At 33.1% G+C, this 23,993-nt stretch overlaps 1 protein-coding gene across 4 annotated transcripts in view; it reads right to left on the reverse strand.

Annotated features, from left to right (window-relative positions):
• The window catches only part of ARB2A (ARB2 cotranscriptional regulator A), a 392,989-nt gene that overhangs the window by 159,210 nt on the left and 209,786 nt on the right, over positions 1-23,993 (reverse strand). The window lies entirely within an intron of this gene.

Genomic DNA, 23,993 nt, shown 5'->3' on the forward strand with positions numbered 1-23,993 from the left:
TTAGAGAACACTTATGGTTCTGAAAAGATAACATTACCATGAGCTTACCCATTCTGAAGCAAAGACGTTTGGAGAGAAGATGGGTTCTGTTATTCAAGATAATAATTTGTTTTAATCATAAAAAAATTCCAAAGATGTCCAGCACTGTTTTAAAATGTATCCCTTCTGATAGTGTTGCTATTGTTTCTTTTACTTCTTGTTCCCCTCTTTCAAGACCTTTAGGAAGCCATCTCTAAGACCTTTCTGTCGGTTTCCGTCTTTTCCATAGCCATAACCCTGCTTCTCTGGCTTGAGGTAATAAACGATTAGCTACAGCACAGTGGTGTGATGTTCATGTTATTCTTTGCTGTACTACACCCAGCCACTGTCTCAAAAATTAATGCAAGTATATCAGGATCTGAAATTAACTTTTTATAGCCAAAAGCAACGTCCTGCTAGGAGGAGAAAAACCTATTATAAATGGGCTGGCATCTGATTGCTTATAGATGGTGAGTACTAGGAAAATAACATTTCAAATTATAAAATGGTGAATATAACAAAAGCTGCCCCATACTGACTAATCAGTGTTTTGTTTATGAACTGGTAAGGTCTAACTAGGTGTTGCTTATTTTTAGTAAGTGACAAATCTATTACTGAAGATGAGAGATGAAGCTAAATTAGCTAATGCTTTTATGATGTTACACAGGAATGAGAAAAAATACTTGTAAGGAAAATAACAGATAATATTTCTCTACGAACTGTGTATTAACCTTGAAAGTTTTTTCCCCCAAGAAATCTCATCAAACTAATCACTCAATATATTATTTAAAAGCATATGTTATTCAATAAACATCAAGAAATCACCTTAGAAGACTAGAAAAGGAAAAAAATCAACCATGATAATGCACATATCCATTTCTCTTCAAAAAATTTTAAATAATTTCTCGTTATAATACCCATGTAGTAGAACCCAATATGGAATGCCACAAAGCAAAGGTATTTTATAAATTTTATTTAAAACTGCCCATCTGTTTATCCTCAGGTATTTTAATGGTATTCAGACCAAGCTTCACTATATTAGCAATATTTTTGTCCCTTTTTGGTCCGGATATAAAATGTATGCCATGAAAACTTTAAAATCTGTATAAATACTTTATTTCTAATTACTCATGTTAAAAATCAGTATCTTTAGCTAATAAAACCAGGGCATGACCTAACTGCATGTTTTCTTATATATAATGTATGGCCCGCTACAACTATAGAGGAGAAGAATATGAAATTTTACCAGTTCTCTCATGGATCTGATTAATTAGGAAAACAGAGAAAAATAGTTTTCTTTATTCTATAGGCCACTGATTGCTTTCCACCTTTGGATAGGGAGACTGCAGGAGGAAGGAGGGGGGAGAGAGAGTTTTAAGAATAGAACAAACTCATTAATGTTCTTAGAGGTTACAGGTAGTTCCTTAGTGTGAAACATGAGTATTTTAGGTTTAGAATAGACATAAGATTCTAAAAAATGAATAGAACAAACCTTTAAATTTTTAGGAAGATCAAATGGTAATTGCTAATTGAAAAAGTTTAGTTAATTGTGTTGTCATTTGATTATCAACTAGTAGCCACAGTTCTAATCTATAAATATAGTTATGAATAGTCATGAATCCACTTTTCTCTACTCATTTTTAAGTGATCAGCTAAAATACAAGATTAAATACAGTGTTTAAAATACTTTAGAAGAACTGTAGGCCACTTTTGAACTAAGTATGTGCTTAAAAATTACAAATAGGATCAGTGAAATTCTATAAGCAAAAAGGTACAAATTATTGCTTTTTGTGCTTTTCATTCTTACGCTTTGCTTATCTTTCTCTTGACCTTTATCCAAATGAATCACACTAACTCTTGAATGCTTTCTCTCACTTGATTTCTAAAGCTGTTCATCACACTTGCTGGCTAGAAGCACAGCTGGCAAGGGATCTAAACCTCATCACTGGGCAAACTTGCCCTTCTGGTTTTGCCAAGAATGACATTTCCAAGGGGGGAAAAAGTTACTGTATGGGGCACTGGATACTGTATTTGTTTGTGAGAACCAATAGCTCCGCCCCCTTTGTTAGCACTACATATAGGCATTAGAAATAAAACCAAAATAACAAATAATTAAATAGCTGAGAGTTCTCTAAATTCAATTGTTAAAGTAGGAGCACAGAAATCAGCGGAGTATTTTTACTCATTTCCTGAAGAAAGATGCAACTGAGGATAAGCAGTGCCCCCTAGTGTCAATAACCACAGACAATAAAAGCTAAAGGAAACTTGCTAACATTGATTGAACTAAAATTATTAAAAATATATGCAATAATAAATTATAAACCCATTGTTAATCAAATTTAAAATTTTACATGTATATAAAATTACATCACAATCATTTATTTAATACTGATTTGCTCAGGAATGCATACTCACATGAACACACACACATATACATACACACACATACACACACACTGTACACAGACTGACATGGCCAAGATGTCTTTAATGTTCCAGGCAGCCCAGAAAAAATATTCCACCCAGCACAGCAGGCCATGCATGAAGCGGGTGTCAGCAAGCCCAGCAGAATCAGTCACTGTGAAGACGTCTAATAGGAACTGCTGAATACACAATACAGGCAGCATGGCCTGAATGGCTAAAGTGGAATGGCCAGAATGGAGTCCGAAAACCCATCCGAAAATTGTAATTAAACCTGTAATGAGTGTTTAAACATTTTTCTCTTTTTTACTGGTAATCAAAGGTTAGCATATTTAGCCTATATTAGAGACTGATTTTAAAAACGGTCTAACTTTTACCATGCATGTTCTGAATACTGGATCCTAAAATTTGAAATACAAATAGATAAAATATATATTTGTCTTTAGAAGAAAATGCAACACACAAAATTAAAATTTTAAAAATATTACACCTATTATATGGAATTGAAGCTGAGTAATTTTTCTGAATATAATCTATGAGAAAAAAGTTATTTTTAAAGATCAATGAGATATCTACAGAGAGATACAGATGACAAAAAAGGTAAACTTAGCTTCTCTTTCTACAAAATACTGTCTAGGTCACTAGTTTATTAATAGCAATTTTTGGTATTGAACCCATAAATGAAAGCAAACAAACAAAACCAATGTAAAAGAAAACACCCATACAAATAAAAATGATAAACAAAAAAGACAGAAAAAAGCCAGAGGACTAGGTATATATGACAAAGAAATCACTGATGAAAAACAAATTAATAAAAAACAATTGCTTGATTTTACTTGCATAAAAGTACAAGGCAAAAAAAAAAAAAGAGTTCAAGGCTATTTAAAACATGCATTTATATAGGAAATCATTTGTCAACTACTTTCCCACATAAACCAGTAATGCATATACTACCAGTTTACAGTTTTAAAAGCAAGGAACATAATTAGGCTTTTATGAAAAGATTCCAATGTGCGTTTAAATTGCTATGTCTTTAAAATGAGAAAGGTGCAAACGCAACAGTTTAGTATGCACAAACACAAGATCCAAATGATAGTTAAAAGTCGATAGGTATTTAGGACTTTTACTATAACTTCTGGTCAAAGCGGAAGCTTGACACGCCAACTATTTAAATTTAGAAAAAAGTTGCAAAATACCTACAGTTGAGTTTTTTTTAGAAGTTTAACTTTGGCAGGGCTGTTAAAATCTAGGGTAAAATTAAGAACAACAACAACCTTTTTTGCTCGTCACAGTATTTAAGTAATGTTAAGGATATTAAAGCAGATGGACATGTTTATGTTCAGTTTAATTGTATTAATACCTATTTTGTTACATCAAAAAGTATGAGTTCTCATTAAAATTTCCATAGGAAGTGGAATTTTATCCTAAATCAGTAAAAACAGGTACTTGCTTAGATGTGATAGTGAAAAACCCAAGTTGTATAATTGTGAGGGGAGAGGTCTGATTTTTTACTTTGCAGAGCAGCTGTACAAAATGCTATTGCAATTAGCACTAAACATCAAGTACTTTCCTGGAAGTCTTCAATAGGCAAACATTATTTCTAGGAAGTAGTTGTGTTCTTTTATCTCTTTTACAAATTTTTATTTTCATGGATATTTGCAGTTTCATCTTTAATTGCACTATAAGATATTTGGCGATTATTCGTTATTAATATAGGTACAAAGTGATATGAGATTTCCAACCCCACCCTACCACTGGCCTACATCACTTCCCAAAAGATCCAAGAAAAAGAGAGGGATAAGTTCTAAAAGTTAAGAGATAATGGAACACCATTAAGAAAACCTTCCATTCTCAGAGGTAAAAATTAAGAATTTTTTAGACTTAACCTAGAACATTTCTGTAAGTGTAGATTTGGGGGATGTATGAGTAAATGTCCAGGCCAGTTTTTCTGTGTTGTAGAAAAAGGGTAAGGTAAACAGGACCATGTCTGTTGCATGAAAAAGATGCTGGGTTAGGAGTATGAAGACTGAAGCTAGGTTCACACACAGCTGGATAGAAATGGTGAATAGGAGCTATTATTATTCCTACAAGATTAAAAGAAATGGAAAAGGTTTGTAATCTATGTATTCTAGTATCAGCATTTACATGATCATGATTACATTTGATTCCTTTCTAGAACATCTCAGATAAAAGAGTTTGAAAGTATATGTACATAGACACCAACAAAAAGATAAATTTTCACAATGTGAGCTTTTAGCTTTAACTTCCTAAAGCCTACATTAAGAAGGGTCAAATATAGATTTTGTTTTGCATATGTGTTCCAAACAACTAGATTCTTGTAAAGTGGTTAGAGGCAGAAAAAGAGTATAATAGATAAATAATTTCAAAGGAAGGTATTTCCTTAATATATGTAACATTTCCTTAACATTCAAGTGACTAACATGTAACTATCTCTTCTTGCATATGATATCACAAAGATTATTAAATGCTTCCACATACTTAATCATAAATATGTATCAAATAACTGACCATAATACATTTTTAATTAACAACTCTCATTACATCAAAAACATTTTCTTCAGGATGATAAAGCAAAACTGTATTATACTTTCTGGAATGATTCAATATTACTAAAAGTTAGAAAGAACAAATACAGAAAAAAGCAAATGTTAGTCTTTGACATTATTTCTTTAGCCACAGAGATATTTTAAATATTACAGCTGGTTATATTTACCAATAGTGGTCAGTACTTGCTTATTAACCAATAAATATTGTTTTTTAAAATACTACCTTGGGGCAGGAGTGAGGAAAAGTAAGAGAAAGGTAGTAGACTATTATTTTACTCAGAAATTATATAACCTCTTATTTATTTGCTTTATTTTCAGAAAAGTAACATTTTTGCTAAAACAAAGTATATCTTAATGACTTGAAAAATTTAGAACTTTTACATATACTATTGTGAGTTAAAAATCATAGTTATAATTAAAATTTAAGTTTTTAAGCAACCAGAGTGCTATATATAGTATCATAGATGGTGACAGGAAATTTACAAGCATATCCTTAAAAATGAGAGATCAAATTTTATTTCATTAAACAAACAAAAAACTCCTTTTTGAGATTTTATGAAGAGATACATTTTTAATACAAAGTTAATGATTAATAATTTTTACTACTAAGTTACCATGGTGTTATTAGAAATTCTCAGACTTACAATATGCTACACTGGAAATATGGTAACTTCTAGAAATGATCAATAAATATATGATGCTTTGTCAAAGGGAAATAATGAAAAGAGGGCTAAAATCAGTGTATCCTTCCTTCTATGATTTAAAAATAATTATTCCTGTATTTGAAAACCCATTAAGCTTGAAAGCTTTTTAGCAATTTCTTGCTTCTTCATTAGATATGGGAAAAAGTAATGGATTTCAGTGGACAACTTTTTACCAGCTATTTCACCATCTTTATGTTTCCCAGCACCTGACAACAAAGCCCACCCCATCCCCCTCCCAGGCAAGTTTCCTCAGATATGTCTTACAAAGAGACTGAGCACAGAGAACATATTTCATACTCAGCCTTGATATCCCTGTGCGGGAAAGTCTGGAGGACTCTTCTAAGTCTGAGGTCCTGAGTAATACCTGAGCAATAATAAAAAGAGTGGGCATGATATAACATCTTAATAGAATTGCACAGGTGCCAAGTTCTTTTTTTTCCCCACCAGATACTGAATTATATTTCTCTAATGTGGGTCCATTCAAGCAGCTGATTATGTGGTGTAAATCTGGAGGAGAAATATAGCAATTGTGATTGAATTACATACCAGAAAATCTGGCCAGCTGAAGTGTATATTTATACCTATTCATAGTTGCACATGGTCACTTGTATTTGGAGTTGTCATTCAGTCCTATAAGGGGTTTTCAATGCATCTCCTGTAGCACCATACACTTGTTGGTTGTCTGCAGTCAATGGTTCTTCCACACAGCTAAGCAAAAGCACTTTCCAGCATCTGAATTAGCTTGTTTGATCATGGGTTGCTGTGAAATATAGAGTCCTCTGACTTCTGAGGTAAAAGAGCTCTCCTCCACTCATGAGATTATTTTACATCTAGCAGGAGCTTAAGATATATACTTATTCATTCAGATATGCAAATTTAACCACCAGAGACAAGTAAATTATGCAAGATGATGTACGTTTCATTTTAGCTGGAAAAAAATGTGCAAACACTATACAATTCCATTTCAGAGAGCTATACTTGCACAAAGTTGAGATGCACTGAACAAAAGTTGCAAGGTAATATCCGTGTTTTCACAGACTGGATTCAGTTTTGAAGAGTTGTTTTTAAGTATCTAAAGAGGTTTTTCATTTCAATACTTTCATATGACTTTTCCATTGGTATTTTCAGTTATTTTCCCAAACTACCAAATTTCTATTTAAAGTTAAGAAAAAATTAAATCACTACTCTATGAATACTTTTTTCTTATTTATATGAACATATATACAAATGATTAACAACTTAACACATTTTAATTTAATTTAAGCTTCAATCACCCCCAAAACTATTTTTTCTAATATAAGGCCCTGTTTTCTAATACATGTTATTTAAATTAATAACAATTGTTTACTGACATTTTCACTTGATGAAAAAATTTCATCTAACTCATGTATATATCTCATTAATGCTGTAGCTTTTACAGACACCTTTAAAACAGCAAATGACATTATCTAAAAACCTGACATGGTTATTGCCCTTGTATAAGCTTTGACTTCATTCCAGGTTTAATTTTAAAGCATGAATTCTAGCATTTCTGATGCAAATAAAAGAAATGTGATCTCTAATATTTTCCTATCAAATTTTACAAAACAGAATTATTAAAGTAGAAGGTTTCTGTGTCTTGTGATATACCGAGTGATGCCACAGTGACACCACTGAGTGAAAGAACTGACGCAATGTTTTTCTGTGACATTTATTTTCTATACCTTAACAATACTCAGAAATGGTGACCTGTTTAATGAAGATAAAACAGCGTATATGAAAATGTCCTGATTTGTAGTAAGTGTTACTAAGTATGCTTTCTGAAGCCATTAAGGAATTGTCGCAGCAGAGTTTAATTACCAACAGCACAATAATCAAATTCAGCCATGACACATTTCTAAATCTTTGCCAAAAGTAAACCTTCTCATAAATTCACAGGGGCTTTGATGAAACAGCAAGCTGGTCGGGAGGAGGATATTGCCCTGCATCTTGACAGAAGCCTACGTTCGTCTCACCAGTTCCTCACTAAAGATGTAGTATATAGGTTGGGGGTAATGGGCATTTTCTTGATAATTAGCTGTGTAGGCAAATATGTTCTTTGGCAGACAATATAAATGTTGATTTAAGGACTAGCCAATAAAGAGGGCTAAACTGCAAAACATTCATTGCTCAATTTCTCATAGATTTGGTGGAAGACTTAATTCTTAAACTCAGGTTTCCATTATCACCAAATAACACACTACCAGAAAAGTTATGATAGAATGAAATTAAGTTTACAGTTAATATTGATATGTAGCTGCTTAATAATTTCCATATTTGACATACCATTCACATTAACATTACTTACTAATAATGATGAATAGTAACAGGCAAGTCATTCTGGACCACTGTTTCACCGTGAAACTAATAAAACTCCTTATTTTCTTAAACACACAAAGCAATGCACGTCTCACTGAAACTAAGGAATCTATAAAACTAGTAAAGATAAGTGGTAACCTATCACAACACCAGTAAATTTTAGTTTATGCCTAGGTTTAAGAGATCATTAAAGAAAATGGTTTTAAGCTGGAAGCAAGATGCACTGTTTTAAAAACAAAAATAGCACAAGATAAATGGCATATACTCTGGCAATTTTCTTTAACGTAGCTTTTTCAAATATAATCTAGTCTACAGTGTACTCGAACTGCAGAAACATCCAAATTAGTTAAGAAAAAAAAGAGATACTTATCCTTGCAAAAAGGGCCTATACTAAAAGAAACATCTGAATAAAATTGAGACATCTGCAGTAAAGTTTTACCTTCTCCCTAGAATGTTTGAGATGAACTCAGTGTAACACTGTCTTCCAAGAAAAGACAAAGTGATCAATGCAAGAACACATCAGGCTGCCTTGGACAGGCCAATCAATGCAAGAAAGAACCTTGCCCAGGGCCTTATGCAAATAGAAGCACGTCCTGCAACCTAGGGAGGGAACATGCGCAATAGATCAATTGGATCTAAAAAACCTTACAGCTATATCAGCTTCAGACAGTAAATATATACTGATGAATACCTCACACTTTCCGTGAATTCTCAAAATGGGTTATTTTTAATAGCTGGTTAAAAACTCTTTCTGGGATCTAGAGTGCAGCAAAGAGGAAGAAAACATCATGGGAGAAACACTCAGCATTACTTTTGAGAGTGTGCAAATAAAATTCTGATTTCTTAAAATTTCTTGGCATAGCTGAATTTTGCTGATGTTTCAGAAGGTTAAATTTTTAGTATGTTTGTATTCATGAACAGGAAATGGAAACCTTAAAAAAAGCAGACACTGTCTTAGGTAGTTCTTGAATAAGGAATAAATGAAAATGTTGTAGGAAAAATAATTCAAGATATAAAATTATAGTCATCATTCTCAGTCACCAAAGATTATTCTCTATAGGGGCTAACCTATTGATATAGGAGCAGTTTTCTTTTAAAGTTAAAATCTGTATCTCCAAAAACCACTCTAAAATCTGATTAGAATGCATAATAAGCTCAAGAGCTACTTAGTACACAAAGTTAGTACACAAAGCTCTATCCCTGTTAAATGGTGTTGAAGGTAAGTCAGATGCTGTATAAGGCTACATCAAAAATGCTCAATTATCAGGTGTTCAAGGAAGTACTTGAATGCAAATTATTTCCTAAATATTTTCATTTTTCATTTGTTTTTAAACCTACTGTTTCTCCTTAGGAATTTCACACTTAAAAAAAAGCCCTTCATAACCTAAAAGAAGTCAAAATCATATTTTAAATAAGAATTATAATGTCAGAATAATAAAGATACTACAAAATGAAGAAAAAATATCTGTAAATATCTGTTACTACATTTACTTTGGGAATTTAAATTTGAAAACAGCTGCAGATGCATTCTGTAAAAGGTGTGTAGCAAATACTTCCAATATTAAAAATAAAATACATAATTTTTCCTTTAGTTACTAATATATAAACTTTCCTTAGCCAAACCCTATGTAAAATATGAAAATCTGACATCTAATATAAAGTTTCCCAGGTAGAGCTGTTTATTTAGCTGTTGAAAGGACAGAGATATCTTAAAACCCCCATTTATTTAGCCAATGGAGAGAAATATGAGACTATGTAAGATAAACAAACCTTACTTTTTAGTTTTCACATTTCTAGTGCTTTCTACATTGGTAAGATTTTAAGTTTCAATTTAGTCTAATAAGATTTTTTTTCCTAAGGCATAAGTAAATATATCATTCATTTGTTTGATCCTTTTTACTTAGACTTAAAGCTTTATAAAAACTTTACTATTTACATGGAGCAAGGATGGAGATATAAAATCAAAGCACTATAATACCTTTTTATAGCTTTTCAAGTATTAGATATCAGATGAAGTGCTTATAATAAATCAGAAAGGCATGAAGTAGCAAGTTAGTTATAGGGACTTAAATGTTTCCTTTTTCCAATTTTAATTATGAATATAAGAATTTTGAGTAGTCTGGTATTCATAGTGAAATGTAAACTCCAATTTACAGTAAGTAAAATTCAAAGGATGAAGCAACTATGATTTCACTTTTTGTTACAATATTTAAATTGCTCTATTTTCTCTAACACGTAGGAAAAAAAAGAAAAATAATTTTGGAATACTACCAACTAATATTTGATAGAATTGACATTGTGATAGGCAATGAATAATGAAATTCTATCCTTCCTGATCAAAATCTGCACAATATGTGATGTTTTGCTTTTAAAAGCATATTCTTAGTTTAAAAAGTATGTTAGGTATGATATTCAGCTTGCTAAAGAATTTTCTACTTTACAATTATAAATGTAGAATTTTTTTGAATGGAAAATTAAAAATGTCCTATTTTAAAGATTTATTTATTTATTTTAGAGACAGAAAGAGAGTGCACGCATGAGCTAGTGCAGGCGGGGAGGGGCAGAGGGTGAGGGAGAGAGAAACTTAACAGATTCCGTGCTGAACATAGAGCCGGACACAGGGCTCGATCTCATGACCCTGCGATCAAGACCTCAGAGTCCGACACTTAACTGAATGTGCCACCCAGGCACACTTAAAAAATACCCAATTTTAACATAAATTTATCTCATGAAGTTTTTTCAAAAACCCATCAGAGGGGAGACTGCTTCTTGGGTAAATTCATTAATTCTCACATTGGGTTTTGATTTCAAATTGGATTTCAAATTGGATTTCAATTCTGGCTCTTATGCAACCTTGGACAAGGTCCTCAACCTTTCCCAGTCTTTCATCTGTACAACAGGGTTAATATACCTACCTAAAAGAGTTAAATGTAAGTTGTAAAATGCCTTGCTAAAACAATGTTTAATGACCACATTCAGTAGCATCCTAAACTAGTGCTCTCTTCTGAGGGGCAGTATGCATAATGGTTATAAGCATGGACTTTGGAGCCAGAAAACTTAAGTTTAAGTTCTGGCTCCATCACTTACTGGTTGTGTGATCTTAGTACTTAACATTTTGGTGCCTCAGTGTCCTCATATGTAACTGAGAATAATATTAATACCTACATCATGGGGTTGTTTTAAGGATTGTATGCTTTAATATATACAAAGCACTTAAAACAATGTCTGGTACTTGGTAGCTGTTATGTTATGAAAGCTATTACTTCCAGGTGTAGCTTACAGATATGGATAAGGCAAAGGAGCAAACACTGATAGCAGAGATTGTTTCAGTGAAACTTGAAAGGTCAAGTCTATTTAACTGGTATTAGTAGACAGCTGTCTATTTCCAGCATGGAATGAGCTGCAAAGAAGAGCCAACCACGGGCACCTAGGTGGCTCAGTCATTAAGCGTCTGTCTTCAGCTCAGGTCATGATCCCAGGGTCCTGGGATCGAGCCCCACATGGGGCTCGCTGCTCTGCAGGAAGCCTGCTTCTGCCTCTCCCACTCCCCCTGCTGTGTTCCCTCTCTTGCTGTGTGTCTCTCACTGTCAAATAAATAAATAAAATCTTAAAAAAAAAAAAAAAAAGAAGAGCCAACCAGGGGCTTGGCCAAGGACATTCATCTGCTTTCCAGATCTTCATAAACTGTTTTCAATTTTTCAGCTTAAACTGAATTTCCAGAGCACCACGTCAAAACATATTCAAAATTTAAACATAAATGATTTGGGGATTGCCTATTATTTTAAAATTTCCACACCTTCTTTCCACTTCATTAGTTTGGGTAATTTAAGAATTGATTAAAATTGAAAGTCTGCATGGAAGTCCCAGAAAGAATAAACAGTAAATAGGGTAGAGAATAAAAACTAAATCATCATGTTCTTCAACAGAGAAATGTAGACCTGAATCCTGAAATATATGAAAAACCAGGAGGTTGTTTTAGGAATAAGAGTCAACCATAGTCAGTATATTACACCATTTATTTGGCATAGGTACTTGAGGAGAGAAGAAACACACCAAAACCCAGGGTAACAAAATGAGAGGTCTGCTTTCAAAGGAAGAAAAGATATATTTAAATGTTCTCATCTGTAAAATGGGGATAACAGTATGAAGCTCACAAAGATTTATGAGGATTAAATGAGATGAAATATATTTATATAAAGTATATGGTAAGGACAGTGCCTGGTGCACACTAAGTATCGTTGAAGTATTAATGAAGCTAATGATGAACCGGAAGATGCTGTTGCTGCCTTCTGATGTGTAAAACATTCATAAATGCTAGTTCTATTTAAAATGTCCATTTTCAAAGACACTGCTATGAATTGCTTAGAACTGTTCTTGACCCAACCATGTCTTGGGTCTCCATGGCTGGCTGACAGATGTTATGGATTCTATTATACTAGCAATGACAGGGCTCTAGTAGAGTGAGAAAGGGCTCTAATACAGCAATCAGATTTGAAGGTATCCATTTTACTTGAAAATCTATTGTATGATGTTGGAGTAAATGCAAGCATCACCAGATGTGAAGGTTTATAATATGCTAAAGATAGCTAATATGTTACTACACATTTAATATTTGGACATAACATAAACATAAATATGTCTAATATTTAGAGAGATATCCTAAAATTGCAAAACTGAAAATTTAAGGCTCAGCCTGTAACAATGGTAAGAACTATCATTACACTACTAATGACATTAGAAATAGGAATTTTTTCTGAGGTAAACTAGGCAGTAATACAACAAAGGTAATGCATAGGGGCTAGTGATCTCATATCATTTTATGACAATTGTTCACAGGGCACCACTTTATTGAGAAAGTCAAGGTTTCTTTGTTGTTAGCAGACAGGCTATTAGAATTTTTTAGAAAATCAACATCTATAATTATACAGCATCCCTTGATATCTTATAACTGGAAAGAAGTCAAGATAGGGAATTTCTACTGTAGGAGAAAGTTGAGGTGCTTTATCTTTCTGGCCAGTGTCTCTCCTTTAGAAAGATAAATGCCAAGTTTTCCTTTTAATCCAGATGTCTGATTAATGTAGCAAAGAAATTTGGAGATAAGATGTTACAAGTTAGGTGTCAAGATTTATGGATATTAGGCACAAACTAGGTATATTAGAAATTAGAACACTTTTTAATCATTTGACTCAATTATAAAATTGTCACCAAAATATTAAATAGCAATTTTTATTGTATTCTTATGCTTTTTAATAAACTTCTTTATGAGAAAAATTCAAATAAGGTATGGAAAACTAAGAAGAAATCTGAATACACTAATACATATTTAAACAGGCAATTTTTTTTTCCTAGACGATATGAGATTTAATTTGTTCAATTTAATCAGAGAAAACAACTAGTTTTGGGGTTAGGGTTAGGTTTGGCTACTTCCCTTGAGTAGAGATTTCAATATCTTCTTAGTTGTTTTTCTTCATTCACTGACCAATTTCCAAGTCTACAAAATTTTGAAGACACAGACTATACCACCTACACACTCAAGGATACTGATTCTAAATGTCCCTGTTTTACATCTTAAATAATCAACTTTGTTCTCCTGTCCACCCTGCTTTGTGCTATCTTGTGGCTCAAAATGAATGCCTAGACCTTACTTTCTTCATCTGACTCAACGAGGCACCATCTGAAATCTACTTTTGATAACTTATTGTGATATAAATACAGGATCAAAAACTATTTATTGAGTATATACTTATTATAGGCCCAGCCAGACTAGCAGCATGATAGGAACCAGAGAAAATAATGAATTTGTTATTTATTCTTTGCCAATTAAGAAAAGGACTCTGAGATGACTTAAAGCAAAATATATTTATGAATTAAGACACTCAAAAAATCAAGGATGAGGATAATTAATGAGATAAAAAACTAACCAAAACTCTCGGTTTATAGGAGACAAGGGTACATATGCATTACAGAGTTTTTATTTTCTGATAAAAAGATCATATCAATCTATTAACGGAAACAATCCTCCCCAATACTTAACCAAGACAAATTTATGTTACGGATCTTCATTTTGGGGAAGTTAATGTCTTGGCTACAACCTCACTTCACAAGTATCTTACTATATATTACTCTGTTTGTTTAAATGTGCTTCCTATTTAGACTATAACCTTCTTGTGGCCAGGGATCATGTGCTTTAATCTGTTTTCCTAGTATTTCCCCCAGAGTGGGATGTTCAAATGAAAAAATGAATTAATGTCTTTAATAGTTTTCTAAACCATTTATTGTTTGGAGGGCAAAATATTCAAACCCAAGAAATAATTTCTATAAAGTCAAACTTATGAGATCCAGGTGGCTTTACTGTGATCTAAATTTATTCACTGAAAAGGTGAGGAGACATACGTATAGGGGTTAAAAGTCTCCAACTCTATGGGAGGGGGAGACGAACCGTGAGAGACGATGGACTCTGAGAAACAAACTGAGGGTTCTAGAGGGGAGGGGGTGGGGGATGGGTTAGCCTGGTGATGGGTATTAAAGAGGGCACGTTCTGTGTGGAGCACTGGGTGTTATGCACAAACAATGACTCATGGAACAGTACATCAAAAACTAATGATGTAATGTATGGGGATTAACAAAATAAAAAAAAGTCTCCAACTCTAGAAGTTAAGAACACACTTTGTTTCTCTGGGCACAAAAAGTTTTACACCCATAGTGTGATCATTTCAGAGCCATGAGAACAGGAAAAATGATAGCTCTTCCAACCTCATCTCCTTTATTGCCATAGAAACCTGGCAACCAGTACACCAAAGATAAGCCCCGGGTATCTAAATAACCTTAGAATGCAGTATTCTACTGTATCCCATTCTGATCTAAGCCACATAAATTGGACTTCTGCCTTGATTCATCATTTCATACCTTTTGATGTTTTTGCCTACTGCTATAACCTCTTTCTTTCTCAGGAAAGGATTCCATTTCTAAACCCCTAGCCAGTGCTTGAAGCCTTAAACTTTCTTTGTTTATCCTTTTCCCAGTGCTGGATCCTGTTCTTTTTTCTCCCCTTTTCCTTCCCTATAATGCAGTGATGTAGGGTATGGTCAGAGAGAAGAGGTACTCTTAGAACCAGTGAGTAAATTCTATTTACTCATTCATCACCCAATGCCTTGATTTTCTGTTCCCTGCAACCAGATAATACCTCTTAATTTAAGCCTGAGTTCACCATGCTCTACTGATGCTTACCTAGTGATGGTTCACCTGCTACTCCCTCCAAAGCTAATCTCTCCAGCTAAATTAGCTCTTCTTGAACCCACTCTAAACTCTACTAATGAAACCTTTCCCCAGATCTGGCTTCTATCTTTGTTCTCTCAAGTTGTATCCCAACATGGATCTAGTATGCTTTGAGTCTGAGTGTACCTGGCTTCCCTGGGTTAATTTGAGTAAATTATTTAATAAGGATTGAAGTCTAAGACAGAAGTTAAATGGTTTTGATTGCAAAATTTTTGTCCTTTAAGAGCTCTTTTCAATTTGTGGTGTCAAATCAGAGGTGTCACTGTGGTTGGGAATCTTATTTGGGGAAAAGCTTACATTGAGTGATTATCATAATGTTGTAAGTATAGTAAAAACAGCCTCTTTATTAACTGAAATGTGTTTTTCGACAATCCCCCTTATAAAAGGTCTATAATAGTCAATCATGCTCTCATACCTGCAGTAAAATGCAAAATCTCTCATTAAGATACTTTGTAAAACCGATGAAAAGGAAGTATTTCTTGTAGAAAGATTTGTATCTAACAAATTAATATATCAATTTCTCTGGGTTCTCCTTAACATGGTATTGTGCTAATTTACCAGTTGTTTCCAGGCAGTCTGTTGAATTAACAGATAGAGTGCCCAATCTTGCAGCTGCACAGTCGTAGGGCAATAAGCCCTGGAAGCAGCCCATTTATGTGGATACTGACAAAGCCTCTTCAAAAGGTAATTCTAATGGAGTAATATGGATCCTTTTTCTACGAAAAGATTCTTATTAAAGATTAGTGAAATTTATCTCCATGTCAGACTTTTGAGCAACCTGATCTTGGTGCGAATGAGGGATATAAGCATTAAGAAGCACACAAGGTCCTTAGTGGAAATGATCTACCAAGAATGGAAACAATCACAAGTAACATCATACTTAATGGTGAAACAATGAATGCTTTCCCCTTAAGACCAGGAACAAAAGGATGTTTACTGTAGCTACTTCTATTCATCATTGTACTGGACAGATCAGTTAGGGGGGAAAAAAAGGAGAGAGAAGAAAAGCAAAGCATCTTGATTAGAAAAGAAGTAAAATTATTTTTATTCACTAATTTTATTCAATGGTCTTGAACATAGAAAATTCTAAAAAATTCACACGCGCGCACACACACACACACACACACACACCAGAACAAAAAAATGAGTGCAGCAAGGTTATAGAATATAAGACCAACACATAAAAATTGTATTTTTACACTAACAACAAACCATCTGAAAGTGAAATTAAGAACTAATTTCATTTACAATAGCATGAAAAGAATAAAATACTGAGGAATAAATTTAACAAAAGAAGTGTAAGACTTGTACACTGAAAATAATAAAACATTTTTGAAAAAAGATCTAAATAAATGGAAAGAAAGCCTATGTTCATGGAATGGAAGACATTATTAATATAGCCATACTCCCCAAATTGATCCTAAAATTCATATGGAAATGCAAGTGCCTTACAATAGCCAAAACAATCTTCAAAAAGAAGAACAAAGTTGGAGAATCCACACTTCCCAACTTCCAAACTTACTACAAAGCTACAAGAACCAAGACACTGTGGTACTGGTTTGAGGAGAGACACGTATATCAGTGAAATAGAGTTGAGAATCCAGAAGCAAATCCTTACATACTTACAGTCAAAGATGAGAAGACAAATTGAAGGGGAAAGAATAGTCTTTTCAGCAAATGGTGCTGAGACAACTGAATATCTGTGTTTAAAAGAATTATTTAAAAAAAATAAAATAAAAGAATTATGTTGAACCACACTTCACACAATGTACAAAAATCAACTCAAGTGACAAAAACAAAAACTAGATGAATTCAACTTCATCAAAATAAAAAACTCTGTACTTCAAAGGATATCATGAAAGTGAAAAGATATCCCACAGAATAGGAGAAAATATTTGCAAATCATGTATCTGATAAGGGACTTGTATCAGAATACAGAGAGAACTCTTAGGACTCAACAATACAATGACAACACAAAAAAATGGACAAAAATTTTAAAAGACATTTTTCCAAAGAAAATACATAAATGGCCAATAAGCACATGAAAAGATGTTCAAAATCATTAGTCATTAGAGAAATGCAAATAAAAACCATAATGAGATACCAGTTCACCCCCACTAGAAGAGCGGAAATAAAAAAGACAAACAAAAACAAGTGTTGGTGAGGTTGTAGAGAAATCGGAACTCTCATACATTGCTGGTAGGATTGTAAACATGGAGAGTGATGGCTAATGGGTATTGAGTTTCGTTTGTGATGATGAAAATGTTCTAAAATTAGTGGTGATGGTTGTACAACTCTGTGGGCATACTAAAAGCCACTGAATTGGACACTTTAAAAGACGAATTTTATGGCATGCGAATTATATCTCAAGAAAGCTTAATAAGTCTTATTTATATCTCAATACATGTTAATTAGCCACAACATTTTTTTAAAGTGAAAAAAAGGAAATAAGCATAGGTAAGCTAATTATTAAAGAAAAGGTAATATTAAACTCAATTGGGGATGAAATGGAAAGCTTCCTAGACTTACTGCATACACTGCTATATAACATTATGAGGATATAGTTATAACTTAGTTTAATAATTTTCTTTTTGACTGAGAAGACTATACTTTGACGAGTGAGTCAGAGAGAAGCAATCTTTTCAGTCAGCTGAGGGGATGAGGGCACCAGTAGAAAGAAGACTATAAGAGACTGACACCAGGACAAAAAGCGTAGGTAATACTGTCTGATGTGAAAGAACTGATTAGGCAGAATTCCCAAATTAGTCAATATTCCAATGGAGGGTACAAAGAAAGATTAAGTTTACTTAGTAAAAGAGTTATTGCTAGTGCTCAAACTCTCTATATAGATCAATTAACTTTGTAAATATTTAAGCCTACTTATGTTATTGCAATATATATTGTTTCCAAACTTGGGGAGGGGTGGTGGAACAAGAACATTGTTCCAGGTAACTGGGGCAAGATAAGATTCAGAGATAAAAAGATAAAAACAAAACTAATTTGTAAAACAAAACTAAAGCTTTCATTTGTGAAACATATAAACACCACAGAAAAATGGGGAGTTAAGTGAGAATACTTTGTGAAAAATCTAGGAAGGAGGGAAATTATTTCACTTGGGAGAGGGAAATGGCATTGGCCAAAATGAAAATGAGCACCTCCTGTGGGCATTTGGACTCATATTTAATTACCACTGATTTAATTCCTCAAAACCAGGAATTTTCTAATTTAATCCTCAAACTTTGCTGTGATGTGGGTACTTTTAGAGGAGGACAACACACAAAAGGGATCTGACCCAAGTTATCATAATTTTTAGGTATCAGAACTAGGATTCAAACCCAGATCATCTTCTGAGTTTTGTGTTCTTTTACTACACTGGGCTTGCAGGCCGGGGTGGAGGTGTAATAAGATGGGGCAATGGCAGTAAGGAAATTAGACTAGAACTGAATTCTACTGGGAAAAATACAGTTGGAAATAAATTATCAGACAATACGGAGGATCTTACAGTTACAGAGAGGAAGCATAATGCAGTAGACAACTGGAGCCAACGTGATTCAGGAATAGCATGGTGGAAGGGGTGTTTAAATAATATTATCTATGGTGTGCTATATAGTGTGAAATAAAGAGTAAAGACAGCCAGTAGGAAATGGGCAGAAGAGTACAATGATATAGTTATAAAATGATGAAATTAACGGTGGGCAGAGAGAAGAAAAGACATGATCAATATTTCGGAGAAAAATAACTGACACAATGTGTTGGTTGGTTAGATATGGGACAAAAGGAGTGGAATTAACATAAAAATGAACAAGTGGAGTCATTCCTTCAAACGGTGGTCCTCCTAATACTTATTAAAAATTATGTGAGTAAAAGTTAAAAAAGTCAAACTCCAATACACAGGTAACTCCTGTGAAGTTTATTAACAAATCACATCTGTATATATAATCCTCTCCTTTTCTTTTTAAAACGTTGACTTGATATCTCATTTATTCATTTATTATTAACCACAATTATCAACCACACAGTATGTGCAAACATCTCTCCCAAATACTTATGTATTGGCATAATCATTGTTTATTACTATTTATCTGTTGTGCTTGGATTCCTTTTATATCCTCTTTGATATGGTGTGTACGGGGGAAGGATAAACTATACCCTTTTCCTTCTCATTCAGCTTTCTGGATCCAATGTCACTAAGCCATAGAGAATCTCCTCCTTAACATCTCGAATGCGTGCTTACTCTCACTACTTCTATGTGGGTAAAGCCCTTCACTGGATCTCACTCGGATTCTTGCAACTAACTCCTAAAATTAGTGTTACCAACAATCAATCAAAAGATAGTATCTACACTACAATCAAGGCATGAAATAAAAGTGAATAGAGGAGATAAAAATAATATAACCTCCGATTCTTCTCTTTAAGGAGCATAGAAAATAGTTATAGAAACTAAACCATCTTCCTATAAAGTAACTCAAAAATTAAGAGCATTCCACACAAGTTGTAATCATCCCATACATTAACATGATGTTTGTATCATGTAGGCAACCAAATCAGAAATTCAAGTTATATTACAAATGGCAACCTATTTTTGCTCTATTACCAATATTTTAAAGTAGGTTTGTAAGAAGTATTTTTGGCCTGCATTACTTTGATACTATTATGGCTCAATTTTTCTTTGTGTTATCCCTTACTTAGTCTACCTTTCCTCAATTCTTGATTCCCAGTAGCCCACCCAACTTTTAGCTTTTCCCACTGATCACATTACTACCAATATCTAATTTATTTGTTCTTTGTAGACAAAATGTAACTGATGCTTCTTTAAGGTCACAGTTAGCTGATGTCACTCAAGGTAAAACTGAATACGTTTAGTCCCATTCCATTTTCTCTTCAGAGTAAATCCAAATCATGCTTCAGGCGATTTTTTTAAAAGACTGACCCAGAGTAGACTGAGATTGAGTGTCCTCACACAGTTATGTCCAAAAACTCGTCCTCTATCAGCTGCTGAAGGTCAGCTTAGGCTGCCTGAAGGCTCGGGAGCCCAGCATGGAACAATGGCAGAGAAAGAGCGTTCCCTTCATTCCTTAATTCACATGCAAGTGAGGTGCCAATCAAGTGCTGACAAGCATGGAAAAACCAAAATCAAAAGTGGGTAGAGATACACTTTCAAAAGGAGCAGTTTTCACACATTTTAAGTGATGTTTTTAGTGGTGGTTGTGAACATATCACTAATAATATGGAAAAGGAAATAAAAGCCCTAAGAAAAATAATAATTTTATATCGGCTAAGATGATTCAATAAACTAATGAAATACATCTGCTAAAATTGTTTAATGTGTTTCATAAAAAAATGTATCAACACTCTTACTTTAGCTAAAGAAAGAAATCTGAATGCAAATTGATTTATTGAGCACTGCAAACACGGAAGGTAAGGTGAGCTGAGACTGGAAACAGCATTGACAAGTAAAGCTAACTTATTTCCAAATAAAATAAAATTTTAAGGTTGCTTGATTTTGTCAAAACTATCAGCTAGAAAGACAAGAGTAAAGCACTTTGAAATGACCAACAATGTAAGCAATGGAATCACTTCATCAAAGTGGCTAGTGAAAGAGATGATGAAAAGCTTAATTAAAACTGTATTGTTTTTAATGACAGTTAATTTTCAAAAATGAGTTTGAATTTTTAATAATATAAGGCAAAAGTAAGCTTCATTATTTGTAGATGTCTTTCTGAATGAATTTGGTAAATGCGTTTTAGTTATGACTACTAATTCTATCATATATAACACAGAATTTCTAAAAACAGAAATTTAAGACTTTGTAAATGAAGGTTTAATAACTAACTTTTTATATTGGAACTACTTCAATACATAGAAAACACTGGACAGATACATTACTTTTTAAAATTCATTGCCAATTCATAAGATAGATAGTTCTTCCTGTCTTCCCTTTTGTCTTTAATGAGTGAATGCTGGAATTGCTACCAGAGCTGTCTTAACATCTATTTTTACAAGGATCACAGAAAGTTTAGAGAATTAGAAATTTGGGTTGTTACCATATGTGATTATAAATGCAGTGAAAAGGATATTTTTAATATCACTTTTCTCATTATTTTAGTAAACTGTATACTGTTTTTATGAGGTTAGGTCTGATCAAATTCCAAGATTTACTACCATAAAATGAGCATTGGTTTTGAAAATAAACCTCTTAATTATAATGTATTTTTCAGGAGAAACTCAACAATTTAAAATAGGATATAATCATAAATGTTCTCAGTTTTCAAAACAATTAGTAAAATATGAAAGTCCTACAAATATTTTGTGCTCTAAATGTAAAACTAATTTATTTTCAGATATCTGTTAGCAGCACATTTAATTTTAAACAGTTATACACAATTTTAATTTAATTAAATGGCAAGATACATTTTATAATATGATAATATGAGAGTGGTAGAAAAATAAACTCCATGCATTCAAACATGATACTACAAACTACGACTGCTCCAAAAAGAAGGGGGATGGAAGAGAGAGCGATTGCAAGAGAGAGGGAGGGAGTGCATAGAGAGCCTTAAAGCAGGAGTAAAATTTTATGACAATTCAAAAAAAGTCAAACTTTACTGAAAGGATTTAATGTCTGATGTGTACATTGAGACAAAATTCTAAAACATAATTTAAGATGTTCACAATTCACTTTTTTGTAAAGTTAATATTAAATTTTGAATCCATGAAAAACAATTTCATACATTACACTAATGTTGAAAAATCTCAAGAGAATAAATATTTGTCAACATTTTAAACACCGTGACTTTTCCCCCAAGAATATCAGGGAAAATAGGAAAGAATATTATTCAGCTTTCAGAAAAAAGCAAAGGCTTAAAAATATTTCAATGGTTTTGTTGTTTCTTTAACTATGCTATCTTTTAAAAATCTTTTTGAAATTTAAGTAGAAACATGATGGCCTTAAATGTATTAATCAAGCTTTGTCAAAAATTTACGTATAACTCATTAGTGGTTTTAGTTATTGTTATTGTTATTTGCTTAGAGGAATCTGTTTTATTAGGTCAGGAACCACTTTTTCTTCAGTTGCCACCATGAGTATGCCCCTAATAACATATCCCCATTAAAGTTACTTCACTAAAAGCAGCAAATATTATGAAGTTGCGATAATTGCCACTAATATTTTAAAACCCAAACAAGGTACATTACATTAAATAGACTTCTCAGTCCTGGTGTTGTCTGACAGATATGTGATGTGCCAGTGGTTATATTATATTCCTCCTCCCATGCATGCACCTCCTGCCGAGATAGCAGACTACAGAAGCTGACCCTTACTGAGACCATCTTGTCTCTCTGACAAAGCTCCTTTTTAACTTCTTACTTACTGGTTACTTCCTGTGATGGAGAAAAACTTTAGCTCAGCTTGTGATAATTTCACAGGCCCTGAGGACCCTGACCCTAATAGCCTCAAGGTCAGAAGTCAAGTCTTGTTCTGAAACATCTGTGTGCTTTATATTAAAGTGGAACAAAAGTGGAGAAATATCCACCAGTGTGTGACAAGAAGGACAGGCAAAATAGGACTGACACACTGGTCATCTGTTACTCTGTTATCTTAAGTTCATTTTAAAAACTATCCAATATTCACTTAAATTCCAAATTTGATGTACAAAAGGTTTTTATAAACTGTCTTAAAGTAAAAAAAAGGGGGGGGAATTTATGTTTAACAGTAATCTGGAATTTGGGTAGTCTTGCAGGCTTTCAGAAACATTTTAAGTTACTCTACAAGCTGATGAAATTTCAAGGTTTAAGTAATTTAATGGCTTACAAAGAAAATGTAAGGTACATTATATATGCTATGTGTGTATGTGTGTGTGTATATAAAGATCTATATCTGTAGGGGCTAAAAGAACTATCTGAAAGACAACAATCACATACTAGTATGTTAGAGAGCTATCTTAAAATATCTATTATATATTAAAATAAATAAATGCAGAATTAAAAGTACTTGAAAATAATTTCTAAAAGTAAAATCCATTTAGCAAAAGATTTAACTTATTTATCAATCTTAAGAACATAAACATTTGTGAATTTAGGTCACCTAAAATATTCCCAGGTGTCACCACCAGTTTTATATCTAAATCATGTGGGTATGAGGAGGTTGAAAAGGCCATGGAAATATACTTAATTTCCACAACGAAGAGAAACGCACACCCAAGTTTTGAAACAAAAGTTAGACAGCAATGTTGTGCCTGCTTTTAATGTTCATGTTAGGCTATTTGGATTTAAAATTATCAAATGCACTTTTATCAAATTAATCACTTTATTATAGCGCTGTTACCTCCTTGTAATGTAAGGTTTTTGGACACGTAGGCATAAATTCTTCATTAGTGCATTTTTGGTATTGATTATATCCCATTAACCATTCATACTGGCACAAGGTGTGGTACTTGTAACACTGCGTATGATACAGACAAAATTTTTAAATCTTGATGATTTTTTCTATAATGTACACAATCTTAACTCCAAGAATCAGATTTTTTGAAATGTAAAGATTTTTACAGCCAAACAATGAATTCCACTTAGCAGATTAATGGAAACCTTCTGATGGTTTAAATACTAATTACATGAATTCTGATCAAGTATCAGGTACTGACTTGTGGATATAAAAGTTAGTTAAAGATAAACA

This window comes from Eumetopias jubatus, unplaced genomic scaffold, assembly GCF_037043125.1.
Source record: "Eumetopias jubatus isolate StellerSeaLion01/CBP00866 unplaced genomic scaffold, mEumJub1_p1.0 scaffold_5, whole genome shotgun sequence".
Lineage (NCBI taxonomy): Eukaryota > Metazoa > Chordata > Mammalia > Carnivora > Otariidae > Eumetopias > Eumetopias jubatus.